This window comes from Desmodus rotundus, chromosome 2, assembly GCF_022682495.2.
Source record: "Desmodus rotundus isolate HL8 chromosome 2, HLdesRot8A.1, whole genome shotgun sequence".
NCBI lineage: Eukaryota > Metazoa > Chordata > Mammalia > Chiroptera > Phyllostomidae > Desmodus > Desmodus rotundus.
Window position 1 is genome coordinate 57,339,111 of NC_071388.1, and position 19,345 is coordinate 57,358,455.

The following is a 19,345-nucleotide window of genomic DNA, read 5'->3' on the forward strand; positions in this document are numbered from 1 at the left end:
CCATGACATATAGTCATGTTTTTGGTAAGCTAATTTAATAATCTAATTATTTTTAAGTCATTTTTTTTAAACACCTGCCTTGAAAGACCTCACATAGCAGCTTTAGGGATTTGAATACCTTTGAGAAACCTGAACATCTGAAGGGGTTAGTGGGACTTCTGCTGCTGAGGCACAGAACACCTGACTCGCCAGTTGAAGAAGTTGTAAATGTACCACAGTAGGAAGCAGTTTTCCATAGACTTCAAAGCAAACGGCACTTAATTATCTAGCTTTCAGGAGTAGCACAAACTTACTGTGACAGCTGTTAGGTGAGGACACATGGGTATCCCCACAACTGAACATCAGCTTGTGTCATTGTTTAGTTTGGATCTCATTGGGAAAAAAATGCTTAAGGTCTCAGCTTCGTTCAATTCAAATTAGTCTAAGAGTTTTCCCAGATGGTTTCTCAGCACAAGCTTCTTTCTTACCCCAGAGCCTGTGCTTTGCCGTCACCTCATCACTTCAGCACTTCAGTGGACATGCTGTTTGCATATGCTCAAGCCCCATTTTCAAAACCACGCATGGGATATATCCATTCGAACTTTCTTTTTCCTGTCATTATTGTGAATTCAACCTGGAGGTCTTATAACTTTGGTGAGAAAATAAATGCTGCTTCTTGTTAATTCTCTCTCCCTCTCCCTCTCTCTCCCTCTCTCTCTGTCCCTCTCTCTTTCTCCCTCTCTCTCTCTCTCTCTCTCTCCCCCGCCTCCCTCCCTTACTCCTTTCCTCCTCCCCTCCCTCCCTCTTCACTTCCCAGCCACCCCTCTCACTTTTTCTGCCTGGTGCCTAACGGGTGAGTTATCTTGAGTGTTCTCTGGGGCTGGCCAAATATAGTGGGCCCAACAATTACTTGACTTGCATGAACCCTAGCAGGACTGGCTTGTCCACAGTTTCCCAGAGCATCAGCTTCTACCTATAACCTCAATTAAGTTCCAAAATGCTGAGAGAAACTCAATTCATTTTTGGCCAAGGTGGTGTTAAGGGAGACCGAGAATGAACACTTAGGTGGGGGGGGGGGGGTCATTAACCTTGTATTAACACCTTGTTGGCCTTAGGAGAGGCTGAGAATCAACAATTGGAGGTTCGTTAACTTTGTATTAACCCACCTTGGGGGTTGTGGTCACAAGTGTGCACTTTGCTGTACTGGGTATCTTTTTTAGATCCAGAACTCATCCTTCTTGAACAATGTCAGGTGGTTCATAAACAAAAGGGATGTCCCCTCAAGGAAAGAAGATAAAAAGAAAGTAAACAGTATTCTTTGACTACACCTGCTAGATATGGGAAAGAATAGAATTTGAAGGTGAAAAAAATGGAACAGAATTATAGGGATCAGAAAGCTAATTAGAAAAGAGTTGAAAGAAAGAAAACGTTTTTTTAAAAAAAGGAAAAATTGAAGTACTAAGCGGTGTTTGATATGACCTGAACTCACTTCATCTCTTCTAGAAAATGTCTGCTTTCAAGTACTTTAAGTTAGTGAAGCCTTGCTCTTGAGGTTGCAAAGCAAAAAAATAGCGCTTAAGCAAAACTCTCCTGCATTTGCTGACCTCCCAGTGCTATTCACTTCAATCAGCCCCACACTGTTCCTTGACATGTCCAAAGTCCCAAATGAGGCCTTGCTGATTTTGAGCAGTTGGTAACTATGTGCAACGTACGCAGAATCATTTTCTGGGGACTTCATAAATCCAGGACTCTTGTCCCTCCACGTCCAGGAAATGCTTTTTATCTTTCTAGTGTACAAAATGTTTGCAAGCTGCTGGTAAAATGTGTGATGTGAGCGATTTGACAAAAATATTATAAAAATGTATTAATTACCTTTAAACATGTTTCTTTGCAGTTTGCAGTTCATTTTATGTTAAGTGCTGAACTGAAACTGGCTTTGTTTCTTGCAGTCAAATTACAAGAGGCATAAATCTTTAATGCTCTTGGTTTCCTTTAATGACTGTGCTTTCTTCTAAAAGGGTCTGAATACCTGTGAAAAGCATGCCGCATGAATTCCCAAGATGCCAGTCTGCTAGCCCTAATACTCAAAGGTGCTTCCTTATTCCTAGGGAAAAGGGTGCAAAGGTGCAGGTTACTGGGTACTTGGCAAATGTGAGATTGGCAAGTGTTCAGGCTCTGCATCCTAAAGAGACGCTGAGTAGACTATGTTAAACTAAGATGCTTTATGTGGAGAGTGCATAATTACCCAGACCTACATTTTCTAGTCTAAGGCAATGTTTATTTACTTTTTCCTTGCTATCTAATTTATTGGGGTGACACTGGTTAACAAAATTATAGAGGTTTCAGGCATTAATTAAGGCAATGTTTAATTAATGAGTCGTAAAACCTGAAAATTGAAATGTAATTTAAAAATTATAAGGTGCAGAGATCTGATCCAAGAATACCTGCTATAATACTCTTACCAAGTGAGGATATGTTTGAACATCTCTGAGGCAGAGAATCTACTCTGTGTTAAAATAGTCAAAGTTATTTTGTGGAAATTGGTGAACTGAATATAAAGTTTAGAAGGAGAGACAGAAGATCCAGATAGCAAAGTGGCATTAAAAGAGAAGAACAAAGTTGAAGAACTGACACTACCTGACTTCAAGACTTGCTGTAAAGCTACAATAATCAAAACACTGTGGTATTGTCAACAGAGCAGACCAATAGATCAATAGAACAGACCAGAGAGCTCAGAAATAGACACACCTAAATATAGTCAATTTATCTCTGACTAAGGGGCAAAGGCATTACAATGCATAAAAAAAGTATGTCCAAAAAATGGTGCTAAAAGAACTAGATATCCACATGCAAAAAATGATTCTAGATACAGATCTCCCACATTTCACAAACATTAACTGAAAGTAACTCATGAGCTTAAATGTAAAACACAAAACTATAAATTCTAACATAGGAGAAAATCTGGATGACCTTGGGTTTGGCAATGACTTTTTAGATAAAACACCAAAGGCACAACCCATGAAAAAAAGAATTGATAAGGTGGACTTCATTAAAATTCAATACTTCTGCTCTGTGAAAGATGCTGTCATGAGAATGAAAAGATAAGCCACAGACTGGGAGAAACCATTTACAAAACACATATTTGGTACAGGACTGTTAGCCAAAATATACAAAGAACTCTTTAAACAGTAAGAAAACAAAAAATCCAATTAATAAATGGGCCAAAGACCTTAACAGATACCTCACCAAAGAAGATATGCAGATGCTAAATAAGAATATGAAAAGATGGTCCACATCATATGTCATCAGAGAAAGGCAAATTAGAACAACATGAGATACACATCTATTGCAGTGGCCAAGATCTGTAACACACACCCCACCAAATACTGGTGAGTACATGGAACAACAGGAAGTCTGATTCATTTCTGGGGGGAATGCAAAATGGTACACACACTTTGGAATCCAGTGTGGCAATTTCTTACAAAACTAAATATACTCTTACCATATGATCCAGCAATTGCTCACCTTGGTATTTACCCAAAAGAATTAAAAATTTACGTCTACACAAAAACTAGCACATGAAAGTTTATAGTAGCTTTATTCATAATAGCCAAACTTGGAAGCAAACAAGATGTCTTTCTGTAGGTGAATGGATAAAGAATCTGTGGTATGTCCAGACAATGAAATATTATTCAGTGCTTAAAAGAAATGAGCTATTGAGCCATGAAAAAAAGATATGGAGGAATGTATATTACTAAGTGAAAAAAGCCAATCAGAAAGTCTACATACTGTGTGATTCCAATTATATGACATTCTGGAAAAAGCAAAACTATGGAGACAGTAAAAAGATGAGTGGTTGCCAGGTGGTAGAGAGAAGGGAGGGAAGAAGAGAGAACAGAGGAATTTTGGAGCCATTGAAACAATTCTGTACAATACTACAATGATGGATACATTTGTCCAAACCCAAAGAATGAACATACAATACCAAACTTGAACCCTAAGGTAAACTATGGACTTTGGGTGATAATGATTGTGTCAGTGTAGGTTCATTGATTGTAACCAATGTGCCACTGTGGTGAGGGATGCTGACAGTGGAATGGTTGTGTTTGGAGGCTGGGGTGGGGGACAGAGAGGATATATGAGAACTCTTTGTGCTTTCTGTTCAATTTGACTGTGTACCTAAAACTACTCTAAAAAAATAAAGTTTATTCATTTTTTAAAAGGCAAAGTATCACATAGCAAGATATTCAAGATGTTCCATTTACATAAATGGAGACAGGGATTACATATATTTTCTTTTCTTTTCTTTTTTTTAGAGAGAGGGGAAAGGAGGAAATAAGAAAGGGAGAGAAACATCGATGTGTGAGAGATACATCAGTGGGTTGCCTCTCGCACACCCCCAACCAGGGACCCAGTCTGCAACCCAGGCATGTGCCCTGACTGGGAATCAAACTGGCAATGTTTTGGTTTGCAGACTGACACTCAATCCACTGAACCACACCAGCTAGGGCTCATTTTTCTCATATATGCACTAGAATATATTTTTTATATTTTATATTTTATATATTACATATTTATATATTATATAAATGTATATTTAATATATTATGTAATATCATAATGTGTAATGTCATAATATAATATGGATATGTTTATATGAATATATTTATAATGTATTATATATGACATAATTGTATGTTATAAATATGTAATTATATATAAATATATTATAAAATACATAAATGATATAATTACATCATTTTATATATTGTGTTTATAATATATAATATATTAAATATATGTTTCTGATCATATATAATTATATATAATATTTAATAATATAATTATATGTGTATATGTTAGTTTATATAAGAAATATATAAATATATATACACCTATGTATACTATACACATATAAATACACACACACACACACAAATATACATACACACCTGTGAGGAGTACAACAAGGGTTGGAGATTTTTCACTATAGACCTTTTTATACTTACTTTTGAATCATAAAAAATTATTATCCAAAAATTAAGTAAAATTAATTAAAGTACATGAAAAATAGATACCTTATTCTATCCCCTTCTTAAAGTCAATTTTTTAAAAAGATTTTATTTATTTATTTTTAGAGAGAAGGGAAGGGAGGGAGGAAGAGAGGGAGAGAAACATCAATGTGTGGTTGCCTCTCACATGCCCCCAACTGGGGATCAGGCCCACAACCTAGGCATGTGCCCTGACTGGGAATCAAACTGGCGACCCTTTAGTTTGCAGGCCCGCACTCAATCCACTGAGCTACACCAGCCAGGGCCTAAAGTCAATTTTTACAAACCCATTTCAGTATTGAAATATTGTCCCAAATAGTTCATTCTTTTCGTATTTTTTAACAGAGACAATCACACAATGGTCTGCATATTCTAACCCTAAAAGTTTAGACCCAACTTTAATCTTCTTGGAACCAATAAAGTATAAAGAAAATCCTATAAAATCTCCAAAAGAGGAAAAAAAATCAAATCTTAAATAACATGTGGATTCCTGTATTAAGCTCTGCCTTCCATTTTTTCTTATTTAATCTTCACCTTAAACATCAGCCATCAGTCTTGATTATTTATCTGCCATTTAAGCCTTAACTAGTAAGCCTCCCATCCAGAAACTGTGACGGCAGGGAACATTACCCGCTGCAGTATCATGCCTTATCTGAAACACTCAGCTGTCCTTACCAGTGAGCATATTCCCTTGGAATTGCTAGCTGCAGGGCTCTGGCCCTTTGAAGCATTCTTCTCCTGACCTCAAACAGCACCCAAACACCTTTCTAGACAAATGCTATTTCTTTCAGAACCAATTTATCCAGAAGGTCTGTCAGGCAAATTACTAGAAGCAGTATCTTTGATAAAAGCTGTTTTCCTGCTTGTCCCTGGGTATTTAGCACCTTTCTTACAGATATCCCCGTGTGAGTTTCACATCCAGTGGTCAAGCACTTTCTGGATGAATTCAATTCTAGCCTAATACGCCAGAATCATAAATAAGTATCACTTCAAGGCAGGTGGCAGGGCAGCTTGGCCTCACCTCCCTTGGGAAGAAGTCACTTGCCTCCAGAAAGAGCTGTCCTCAGCTGACACCAACAAAACGTGCCAAAGAGTTCACATGCTGATTTTTTGATAGGCCCAATAGGTTAGATACTATCACGCCTCCTAAGCTTTTGGCCGGGCCAGACGCTGGGTGCATCCTAACAGTGCAGCATGACAGAGCTGTTTTGGCTGCAGCATCTTCTTGGGCAATAGAACAGTGCAGTATCAAATTCTAGATACAGCTCTTAGCTCTGTGGTATCCAAGGAAGATCCTGGGCTGCAACAAGGGTTTTCCTGATGCAAACTGGCAAAGAAAAATCATCAGGTCATAGTCCAGGCTGCATGAAGTCACTCTACCAAAAAAGCCTTTAAACTATTGATTGCAAATCTGTTCCTAGAATATAGGTATTAACAGACTGGAATTCCTAAATCTTGCTGATTAAGGTTAACTTTAGTAAAAAATTTTAGCTGCTTAAGTCCAAATAAAAAATTATCTCAATTACCCAACAAAACAAAACCTGGTATATTTTCAGAACCAAACATTTATCTGTTCATCACAAGGAAATCCAAAAATACTTAATTTGAAAGTTCGTCAGGACAGATCTGGAGAAAACTAAGATGGTGGACTAGGTAAACAAGGCTTGCCTCCTTGCACAACCACAACAAAATTACAACTAAACTACAGAACAACCTTTATTCAGAACTGCCAGGAATCAAGCTGAATGATTCTACAACTATGGAATTAAAGAAGAAATCACATCAAGACTGGTAGGAGGGGTGGAGACACAGAACAGACTAGTACCACACCCATGTGTGTCAGATAAAAACTAGGATGGATATCTCGGACCAGAGTCCCAGCCCTGCAAGGGATTCCCCAGCCTAGGGTTCCAGTGTCAGGAAGATAAGTCCCCATAACTTCTGGCTATAAAAAACAGTGGGGATTGAGGCTGTGGAAGACAGAAACTTCTGGATTCCCAGGCAGGTCCTCTTAAAAGGCCCACACATGGACTTACTCAGACTGACTCTTTCTGAGCTCCAACAGCACCGGGGCAGCAGCTTGAAAGGCACCAATGGCATTCAGGAAAACTTGAAGTGTCTGGCATCAGGGTAAGAGCTGGGGACAACTTTCTCCCAGACAGAACTGTTGGCAGAGATCATTGTTCCTTTTCTGAGCCCTCCCCCAACAGAGTGGGCAGGCAGGCACCATATCTGAAACCCCATCAACTTGGTTCACACTGTTTGCCCTACCTTGGTGATTCCATGAGACTCCACCCCACCCAAATTTTGGGCCCACCCAAGCTATTTCCAGTGGCTTTTCCATATGAGTAGTTTGTCTTAGCTCGTGCTTCACATTTTTCTAAATTCTCTCAAACAAGCAGGATCTGGCCTCAGCAAGCCCTGTACCTCTTGCTAAGTGGCCCAGGCCTGGCACTAGCAGCAGCTGGCCCTGGTTCATAGCTTGGCCTCACTTAGGCACCTCCAAGCCCAGCACAAGTAGCAGCCACCTGCAGATTGCTTTGTAGCTTATGCCAGGTGGCCAGACAGAACGCAAGCAGTGGCTGACCTTGGTCTGCACCTCCTGGAAAGCCCAAGAGCCTGCCAACCCAGTGGACAGTTTCAGACCACATTGGAATAACACCACCCAACACCTCCACAAGCAACACACTTAAGGGGCAGACTCATCAAGCACCAGAGCCCTGCTGAAGTAAGTCATGCTCCGTGGAGTAGGCCCCTGTACAGCTGGTCCTCCACAGTGGTCGGAGATTGATGGTCAGAGGTCACAGCCAGTCCTTAAAACTGAGTTGCATGGGTAAATCCCTCCCGTTGTCCTGCCAACAGCAATCAAGGCTCAACTACAAGAGGAGGGTATACACAGACCACACAGTGGGTACGCCTCAAGTACCCAGCTTGGGTGATAAGGAAGGCTGTGCCACTGGGCCCTACAGGACACCTACTATATTAGGCCATACTACCAAACCAGGAAGTTATAGCAGCTCTACCTAATACACAGAAACAAACACAGAAAGGTTGCCAAAATGAGGAGACAAAGAAACATGGCCTAAATGAAAGAAAAGAACAAAACTCAAAAAAAAAAAAAAACCCTAAACTAAATGGAAATAAGCAATATACTAGATGCAAAGTTCAAAACACTGGTTATAAGGATGCTCAATGAATTTAGGGGAAGAGCAGAACTCAGAACTGCAACAGCATAAAAAAAGGACATGGAAACCATAAAAAAGAACCAGTCAGAAATGAAAGATACACTAAATGAAATGAAAAACAATTTACAGGGAATCAACAGTAGAGTGGATGAAGCCACGAATCAAATCAGCAATTTGGAATATAAGAAAGCAAAAAACACCCAATAGGAAGAGCAAGAAGAAAAAAAAATCCAAAGAAATGAGGATAGTGTAAGAAGCCTCTGAGACAACTACAAGTGTACCAACATTTGCATCATGAAGGTGCCACAAGGAGAAGAGATAGGAAGAAATTGGAAACCTATTTGAAAAAATAATGACAGTAAACTTCCCTAACTTGGTGAAGGAAATAGACATATAGGTATGAGAAGTGCAAAGAATCCCAAACAAGTGACACATCATAATTAAAATGCCAAAAGTTAAAGACAAAGAGAGAATCTTAAAAGCAGCAAGAGAAAAGCAGTTAGTTACCTAGAAGGAAGGTCCCATAAGACTGTCAGCTAATTCCTCAAAAGAAACTTTGCTGGCTATAAGAGATTGGCAAGAAATATTCAGTGATGAAAAGCACAGACCTACAACCAAGACTACTCTACCCAGAAAACCTATTATTTAGAATCAAAGGGCAGATAAAGAGCTTCCTAGACAAGAAAAAGCTAAAGGAGTTCATGATCACCAAACTATTATTATATGAAATGTCAAAGGGACTTATTTAAGAAAAAGATCACAAATATGATCAATAAAATGGTAATAATATATACCTATCAACAATTGAATCTAAAAAAACAAACTAAGCTAACAAGCATAACAGAAACAGAATCATAGATATGGAGAATGTTTTGATGATTGCCAGATGGGAAGGGGGTTAGGGGAACAGGCAAAAAAGATGAGGGGATTAGGAAGTACATTTTGGTAGTTACAGAATAATCAGGGGGTTGTAAAGTACAGCATAGGAAACAGAGTAGCCAAAGAACATATATGCATGACCCATGGGCATGGACAACAGTGTGAGAATTGCCTGAGGGAGTGGGACTGGGTGGAGGGGGCAAAGGGGGAAAATTTGGGGCAACTGTAGTGGCATAATCAATAAAATATAATTTTAAAAAAGAAAAAAAAAGAAACTTCATCAGAAGCAAAAATGAAAGCAACCAGAAGCATATAGGGCAGGCAAAAGTAGGTTTACAATTGTGAGTATGGAAAACACAGTTTATATTTATTATTATTTATTAATTATTGTATTGTTTAGCTGTATTACAATTGTAAACTTACTTTTGCCCACCACTGCACATTTAAGGGCCATGTTATGCCAATCAGAAGTGAGGAAGTATTTCAAAGCTCAAAAACCATATTGATTGTGGAATAATAAAAAAGTCACTTGTTCTTACCTTACCTTAAAAAAAATACTTAAAATATATGTGTGGGGAAAAACTTAAACATCCCTTAAAAAGTTTAAGTACCAGGACTGAGTAAATTTCTACTTCCATGTAAACACTTCTTCAATTCATAAACGATTACAGCACTAGGTATTCATGGCTCCAAGAATTATATGTTACTATAATTGCACTATGTGCAAAACAGTGATGCTTTATTCAATGCATCTTCTGAAAACATGTTGCCTTACTAAGAAATTTTTTTCAAACATCTGCATTAATCATTTCAAGGAACACTGTATGTGCACATGTATGACAAAAATACCTGTGGACACACAGGCTATTTACTGGCTCATAATAGGCATATTCACACATTGAACATGCACTAAAGCTAAACGGTTTCATAACCTTTCAGTTTCATCATTTGTGTGTACAAAATGGAGCTAATAACATCTCTTGCACAGGGCTTTTAGAAAGATTACATGAGACCACCTATATAGTACCTATTCCTTACTGTGCCTGATACTAATTAACTCTTAAAATAAGTTTCTCTTCTCCTTTGATCAGAACTTATTTTTCTCTCTAATTGTAGGTGAAATATGTTGTACTCTGTAAAAGGAATTTCAGGCAGGTGGAGCTATTTCAGGAGTTTAAGACATTCCAAAAAATCATTAAATGTTTGTCAGATGACCCCTCCTTGTAACCAGAAGTAAATGGTAGGACCTATTCTAGGAGCTGCTGAGGGATTACTGGGGGTGAAGTAACACATCTTTTGACACCAGATTTTTCAGGCACTTGGAGCTTCCTTTGCTTTATTTCACTCCTACCCAAACTCCTTCTCTGTCTGGCCATAGGCTAAAAGTCCCTCAGGTTCCTTCTAACATTCATGTGTCTTCTTTTTCTCTTCTTAGATATCCTTATTCAAAAATCTAATGCCTCACCCCGGCTGAGTGGCTCAGTTGGTTGGAGCGTCGTCTCATATACCAAAAGGTTGTGGGTTCAATTCCTGGTCAGGGCGCCTACCTAGGTTGTGGGTTCCACCCCTACCTGGGGCGTGTACAGGAGGAAGCTGATCCATGTTTATCTCTCTCTCTCTTTCTCTCCCCCTTCTTCTCTCTCTAAAATCAATAAACATATTCTCAGGTGAGGATTTTTTAAAAATTATGCCACAATAAAGTTAATTTTAAAGAAAAGATAACTGCCAAAGAGATTCTCTTAATTTTTAGTCTTATAACTAGCTAATTTAAATTATTTAACCCACCAACTAAAAGCTCATAAATATGGTAACTAACATTTGAAAAGCGAAATATATTTGAAATGTTCAGAGTTAGTGGTCCTAGACAACTTTATCCTTCCTTTTTGGCCACTAACATGCATTATTATATAGAATCAATAATAAAAGATTGAAAGATCAAGCAATTCCTTTGTCTTTTCAAGATTTTAAACTAATTACAAAAGGTTATCCCATGTCTGGATCAGTAACCCTGCCTCTCTGATTTATGAAATCTTCATTTTACTGACTAATCACTACGAAAACCTCCAGTCACCCAAATTAAGCAGAAATTTTATCTCCCATGTTCTACTCCCACTAGAAACCTCTTCTCATTTAATTATTTACTAATTAATTCCACATTCCTTCCCCATTTCCAAAGGATCTCAAGCAACGTCATCAGTTAAGTCAGGCAAGGGTAATAATGGCGTAAAAAGTTAACACAGGGTGGACAGCCTAAATAACAACAGCTGCAAATTTTGCTCTAAGCTTCTAACTGGCTCCCCAAATGGGGAAACGTGTGTTGATATACAACTCAAAATGTCTATGAGATAAAGAAAAAATTAAATATTAAGGAGATGCAACCTTTCTGATACCAAGGCCAATACCCAAAATTCCCCATGGATCCTTCCAAAGAGGAAACTATGTGACATAGCAAATATCTTCAACAGCACATAGGAAAAGCCACAGCAGTAAGTTTTCTGTGGCAACCTTAAAGCCACAGAAAAAGTCAAAAACATAATGCCACTCTGGGGAGGGGAACACGGTGGCTTGGGGAAAAGGTGGCTGGGGAGAGTTACTTTTCACATATCCTCTTGCAGCTTTTGAATAATGCACAACCTACACATATTACCAGACAGTGGTTAGTGTGAAGAGGCAAGCTACCTGGTTCAATTCCCAGCTCCACAAATTACTGGCTGTATAATGTTGGGCAAGCTCTGTGCCTCACCTTGGAAGTAGAGATTGGAGACTATATACCTCATGAGATTTATTATGTGTAAGAAGCTTAGCATCAGGTAAGTGTTAGCTATTATTAGTGACAATACCAAAGGGCAATTTTGTAAAGTTTGTCCTATGATAGGGCAAAACAATGTTGCACCATTTGTAAAGCTCAATGATAATCAGATTTCAGTCAAGAATATAAATTTAGAGTATCTAGCAGATATGAAAATCAGCTGTCATGCCGGTGGTGTGCATGCAACTAACAGACCTAATTTGTTTGAGTTTTATGTGTTTGAAAAGGTAATATACTAGTAAACACTGTTACAAGAAATTAAAGAAGATCTACATCAATGGAAAGACACCTCATGTTCATGGATCAGAAAGCTTAAGTTGTCAATACTCCCCAAATCGATATACAAATTCAATGCAGTCCCTATCAAAATTTTAGCTTCTTTTCCTGCAGAAATTAACAAACTGATCCTAAAATTCATATGGAAATGCGAAGGCCCCAGAATAGCCAAAACAATCTTGGAAAAACAAAAAAACAAAAATAAAGGACTCATGCTTCCCAATACCAAACTTACTACAAAGTTGCAGAAATCAAGGTATTGTGGAACTAGCATTACAGCATTACATCTATTCCATAATGGAACTGTTATGTTTATAACAGAGTCCAGAAGTAGAACTGTTACATTTATAGTCAAGCAATTTTCAGCAAAGGTGCCAAAACAATTCAATGGGCAAACAATAGTCTTTTCAACAAATGGTGTTAAGACAACTAAATATTCACATGCAAAAGCAGGAAGCTGGAGCTCTACTTCACACCATACACAAAAATCAACTCAAAATGGATTGTAGATTTAAATTTAAGAGCTAAAACTATAAAACTCTTAGAATAAAACATAAGAGGAAATCTTTAAGACTGTGGTTTAGGCAATGATTTCTTAGATCTGACACCATAAGCACGAGCAACAAAAGAAAAACAAATAAATTGGACAATTTAAAAATTTACAATGTTGGTGCTAAAAAAAAATACTATCAAGAAAGGAAAAAGTCAACCCACAGAATGAGAGGATATATTTGCAAATCACATATATAAGCATGTCATATATAGCTGATAAAAGGGATTTATACCCAGAATATATAAAGAACTCTTACAACCCAATAATAAAAAACAACCTAATTTTTTAAAAATGAGTAAAGGCTTTGAATAGACATTTCTCCAAAGAAGATATTCAAATGGCTGATAAATAAGCCCATGAAAATGTGTCCAACATCACTTGTCATTAAGGAAATGCAAATCAAGACCACAATAAAATATCACTCCAAACCCTTCAGGATGGCTATTATAAAAAAGACAGCAAGTATTGGCTAAAAGGTAAGGAAATTGGAACCCTCATAATAGTGGGAATGCGAAATGATGGCCACTTTGAAAACCAGTCTGACAGTTCTTTAAACGTTAAACATGGGGCAGCCAATGACTTAGCAATTCCTCTCTTGGTTTATATCAGGAGGGAAGAAAGTAAATATCCGTGCAAAACTTGGACACAAATGTTCATTGCACTATTACTCATGTCACCTAAAAAGTAGAAACTACCCAAATGTCCACTAACATGTTTATCCATGAAATGACTAACCAAAATGTGGTATATTTGTATACTGTAATGAAATGTTACTTGGCAATAAAAAGAAATGAATACTGATACATGCCACAACATGAAGGGGCATGAAAACATTAGGTTAAGTGAAAAAAGCCAATCACAAAAGACCATGTATAGGCAAATCTCCACAGACAAATCTCTAGAGACAGAAAGATTAGTAGTTGCTGAGAGCTGAGGGAAAGGAGAGGATGAAGAGTGACTGCTAATGGGTATAGGTTTCTTTTGGGGTGATGAAAATGTTAAATTTAGATTGTGGCGATACTTGCACAACTCTGTGAACATACTAAAGACCATTTAATTGTATACTTTAAGTAGATGAATTTTATGATATGTTAATTATATCCTAATAAATAATTATTAAGGCAATGTAACTAGTCACCAGGCCCCTGCAAGTTGTGAAGTTTGGGACTCCAGCTCTCAACTGAAGACTGAAGTACTTGAGGCCTCCAAGGATAATATTTCTTGAAACTAAGTTTCTGATTAGAATTGGACAGGGTTGTATTCACTGGGAACAAGTGCGGGTACAGATTTTGTGTTATCAATTAAGGGTAACACTTTAAGTCGTTAGCTAACCAGTTAGTTCCTGTGGCTGGCCAGATGTGGTATATCTGTTTCATGAACTACCCATGGGAACTGTTTGTGTCTTAGGCCAGCAGGTTGCCCTCTGCTCTGGAATATATTTCCAGGTCAGTTGTTCCCACAATCAATTAGTGTGTGCGCTCAAGGGAATGCAAACTGGTTGCAGCATTATCTTAAACAAAACATAATTAGGAAGGTAAGTATCGTGCCAAAAAATTATGTAATGCATTCCAAAGCCAATTTAAAACGCATTTTGGACCAACCATGCTGAATATACACATTTAGCAGAGGTTTAAAAGGTTAATGGTTATGCATATTCATGTAGAATAGAGCTTTTCTTTTTTAACATAAATCTTCCTTTTAGGATTCAGAAATTCAGGTAGTTCAAATTTCACGGGAAAAAAATTAACAAATTAAAGTCTCAAATATTTGTCTGACTATAATATGTATGTCCATCCACTACCTTAAAAGCCTTAAAATCCAGAATGTTCAAACACCTTGCTCTTCAAAGTTGGTCCACAGCCTGGGCATAACCTGAGAGACCCACCCCCAAAATCTGCATTTCAACAAGATCCCCAGGCAATTTGTGTGCACATTAAATTTTCAGAGGCCTTGGTCTCATACCCAATGAAAGCTCAATGTAGAGCAGCCCAGGAAAACTGGGCAGTGGGTCACTATTGGTAATGTCAATTAAGACAACATGATTCCTAGGTATATCAATAAAGCAACTGGATGGGTGGTGTGTGATTCACTCAGACAAAGAATGTGAAATAAAGATGAATAAAAAAGGATAATATGAGAAATATGGAAGAATATTTAGATTTTGGCTACTTGTATATAATGAGTAATTATTACTTGGGACTATGAAATCAACACAATTTTTCTAATGTAGAGTAGGATGTGTTTATTTCTATTTCTGAAACCCAAACAATTCAATTTTAATATGAATCTTTTGTAATATATTTTCATTAGTACACTGGTTCTCTTTTGCATTTACTTGATAGACATTTCATACCTGCCCAACTGGTGGTATTGGTAAATTTTATTTAAAACCCAAGTGAACATAGAGTTTAGCAACAACAACAAGTCCTCGTGAAAACAATAAAGTGCGTGGCTGTAAAACAGCTCTCGTGCCAACAATGCAGCTATCCGGGTAAGAACACATCCCTGCACAGCCTATAGTTACAATTGCGTCCTCCTGATATAGACGTCTGAACAACATGCTTTAAAGTTATTGGAAATTATTTTGTGTTAGAAAGACATAGATTGCAAATTTTCATCTTTTTCTAGTTCCCAGACATCCATGAATTTTTTTTGTCCGGTATGGGTTGATGAAAGATAAAGATATTACAAGATAATATAAAAATAGAACAAAGCTTGTACCTAAGCAATTGCTTATTCATGGGCTCTAATAAGACCACTGTTCATGAATCAGTTCCTACAATTAATTCATGTTCTCCGACCTGATTCTTTGGGGGAAAAAAGCCAGTCTGCTGTTCAATTATTAAGCATGTAACAGAATCACTGCACTTTAATTTGGGGGGACATTTCAATATGTACTTATTTATGATAGTCCAACCTATTTCATAGTCAGCCTATTGAGTTAACAGTAGTATAGGCACACTCAACTCTCCCGAAAGGAAAAAAAAAACATTTAAGAGTAGATTGTAGCAATCTCAAAATGTTGTAAAATCTATAACCTTTCTGTTTCTGTAAATATGCATGTAACACAGGAAAGAAGGCTGTGTCTAAGGATTTTACTTAAACACTCTGGGAGTGGAAAAGAGAGGACCTTGTTCTAGTTTTCTCCACCTCTTAGTATTGCCCTTTTGGCTCCTGCACCACACCCTGTGGAAATCCAACACTTAGACTTTGAGCAGCAGGTGGGTACGGGTCATTGATGACAGGAAAGTTCCTGGGTTAAAGATGGGAACCTGAGGAGAACCAAGATGGCGGCGTAGGTAGACACACTGCGCCTCCTCGCACAACCAGAACTGACAGAGAATCGAACGGCAAGGGGGACCAACACCAAGGAAACAGAAAATAATCATTCATCCAGACTGGTAGGAGGGGCGGAGACGGCACTGGGGTGGAGAGGACTCGCGTGGCTGTGGCGGGACTGAGACTGGCGGAGTGTGGGACAAATGGCGCAGGCAGTCCGAGCACTAGCAGAACCTGCGGCCCCACATTTGCACAGATAAACTGAGAGGGCCGGACTCAGAGTGGCGGAGAGTGGGGCAGGCAGAGTGGCAGGTAGCACCTTGCGGCACCACATTCGCCCACAGATAAACCGGACGAACGGCGGGCAGAGAAGCAGACCACTGCGCAACCAAGGGCTCCAGCTCAGGGAAATAAAGCCTTAAACCTCTGATTGAAAGCGCCCCTGGGGGTTGGGGCAGCAGCAGGAGAGACTCCCAGCCTCACAGGAGAGGTTGTTGGAGAGACCCACAGGGGCCTAGAGTGTGCACAGGCCCACTTACTCGGGAACCAGCACCAGAGGGGCCCAGTTTGATTGTGGGTAGCGGAGTGAAAGACTGAAATCCGGAGGAGAGTGAAGCGGGCGCCATTGCTCCCTCTCGGCCCCGCCCCCACGTACAGCGTCACAGCGCTGTGACCAGCATTACCCCACCCCGGTGAACACCTAAGGCTCCGCCCCTTAAAGTAACAGAGGCGCCAAGACAAACAAAAAAATGGCCCAAATGACAGAACCCTTCAAAGCTCCAGAAAAAATACAACTAAGCGACGAAGAGATAGCCAACCTATCGGATGCACAGTTCAAAGCACTGGTTATCAATATGCTCACAGACTTGGTTGAATCTATTCGAAAAACAGATGAAAAAATGAAGCCTATGCTAAGAGAAACAAAGGAAAATGTACAGGGAACCAATAGTGATGAGAAGGAAACTGGGACTCAAATCAATGGTATGGACCAGAAGGAAGAAACAAACATCCAACCAGAAAAGAATGAAGAAACAAGAACTTGGAAAAATGAGGAGAGGCTTAGGAACCTCCAGGACACCTTGAAACGTTCCAACATCCGAATTACAGGGGTGCCAGAAGGAGAAGAGGAAGAACAAAAAATTGAAAACTTATTTGAACAAATAATGGAGAACTTCCCCGATCTGGCAAAGGAAATAGACTTCCGGGAAGTCCAGGAAGCTCAGAGAGTCCCAAAGAAGCTGGACCCAAGGAGGAACACAACAAGGCACACCATAATTACATTACCCAAGATTAAACGCAAGGACCTACATCCAAGATTACTGTATCCAGCAAAGCTATCATTTAGAATGGAAGGGAGGATAAAGTGCTTCTCAGATACGGTCAAGTTGAAGAGGCTCATCATCACCAAGCCCTTATTATATGAAATGTTAAAGGGAGTTACCTAAGAAAAAGAAGATCAAAAATAGGAACAGTAAAAATGACAGCAAACTCACAGTTATTAACGACCACACATAAAACAAAAACGAGAGCAAACTAGGCAAACAACTAGAACATGAGGGTTGTCAATAAGGGAGTGGGAGGGGGAGAGGGGGGTAAAGGTACAGAGAATAAGTAGCATAGATGATAGGTGGAAAATAGACAGGGGGAGGGTAAAAATAGTGTAGGAAATGTAGAAGCCAAAGAACTTATAAGTATGACCCATGGACATGAACTATGGGGGGGGAACGTGGGAGGGAGGGGGGTGGGCAGGATGGAGTGGAGTGGGGGGGGAATGGGACAACTGTAATAGCATAATCAATAAATATATTAAAAAAAAAAAAAAAAAAGATGGGAACCTTACTCTTCTAGGCCCACCTATAGGTATGGAAAGGAGCAATTCGGACCTGGAGGTACCACTCTCAGCTTTCCCTCCCCCCGGGGAGGTACCATTCAAGTATAGCCCTTATATTCCTTAAAGAGCTCCAACTTTCCTAAGCCTACCAGGTTGAATAAGTGGAAACCCTTTCATTGCACCTTTGCCCCCACATTCCCATTTCCTGCAAAGGTGGTTTATAATTCAAGTAACCGGGAGGTCCTGCCAAGTAAATCAGTGGTTCCCATGCTATGGTGGGGCTACGAGGAAAGGGAAGGAAGGATCAAGAGGGTCTTCTAGAGGGTGATATTTAAAATGTGGATACTTGGGTTCTGCCCAAAATTCAGAGGTCTGAGCTTAGGACCAAATTATTTGCATTTTAGAAAGTGTCCCGAGCATTTCTGATGTAGGAGCCCCAGGCCTATACTTGAGGAACCAGTAATATAATTGGTTTGAGAATAGCAATACCACCTTTGTAAATAAATCACTTATTGTTAAGCATTTATTTCATGTTTTTAACTGATGTTGTCAACTTCCTCTTTGGGATCCATTTAGCATTTATTGAGCAACTATTGTTTGCAGAGAATTGTATTACTGCTGCTTTCCTGGAGGAAAGGATGGGGAGAGGAGAAGGGTGTGATCACTTTAGAGAGCTATTTCTCAACTTCCTAAAAAATGACAGATTCACCCTTCTATGATTTACGAAACAGGTTAACCTAAACAAGTACATTACCCAACCACAGTTACCATAATTTACCAACCTTTTTAGGGCACCCGTGTACCAGAGATGTGATGGCCTTGCCAGTGAGAAGGTCAGTTTTGTATGTCAAACTGCCAAGGTTTAAATTCTACCTTTGCCACACAGCTGAGATCTCTGACCATAGATAAGTAGATTTAACTTTTCTGGGCCTGTTTCCTCATTTGTAAAAATAAGGATATAATACCTATTTCTATAAGTTTTTATGAAGGTTAAATGAGACATTTAAATATCTAATTGATGCAGAGGGTCTCAAGAATCTAAATAAAGTACTTCAAATTCCTTCTATTTTTCTCTCAGAGCCACAAAACCATTGTGAGAACAGTAAGGAATGCTTCCAGGGGCTAATTTGGAATTGTACAGGAGAAAAGCGGAATTAAATTATATGTCCAGTTCAAGCAGTTCAGATGAATTATTATAACTAGAGTGATGGGGGGGGGTTGTTTTTTCGTTTGTTTTCTAAGGTTCCCTAACCCTTGGCATCTTTGGGAGTTTGTCCTGCGGATGCCACCCACCGTCCCAAAGTTCTCATCCAAATCCCCAGCTCGCGGGGGCACTGAGGATGCGCGGCGCCCGGCAAGTGTTCTGCGGGAGAAGACCGGAGGCCCCGGAGAGCCGGACCTGCAGCCCAGCCCCAGGGCCGCAGGGGATGGGAAGGAGCCGGAGTCCCGCAGCCGCCGGGCCACCGCGCCCCGCCGGCCCGGAGTGGGGCGGCAGCGGCGGGC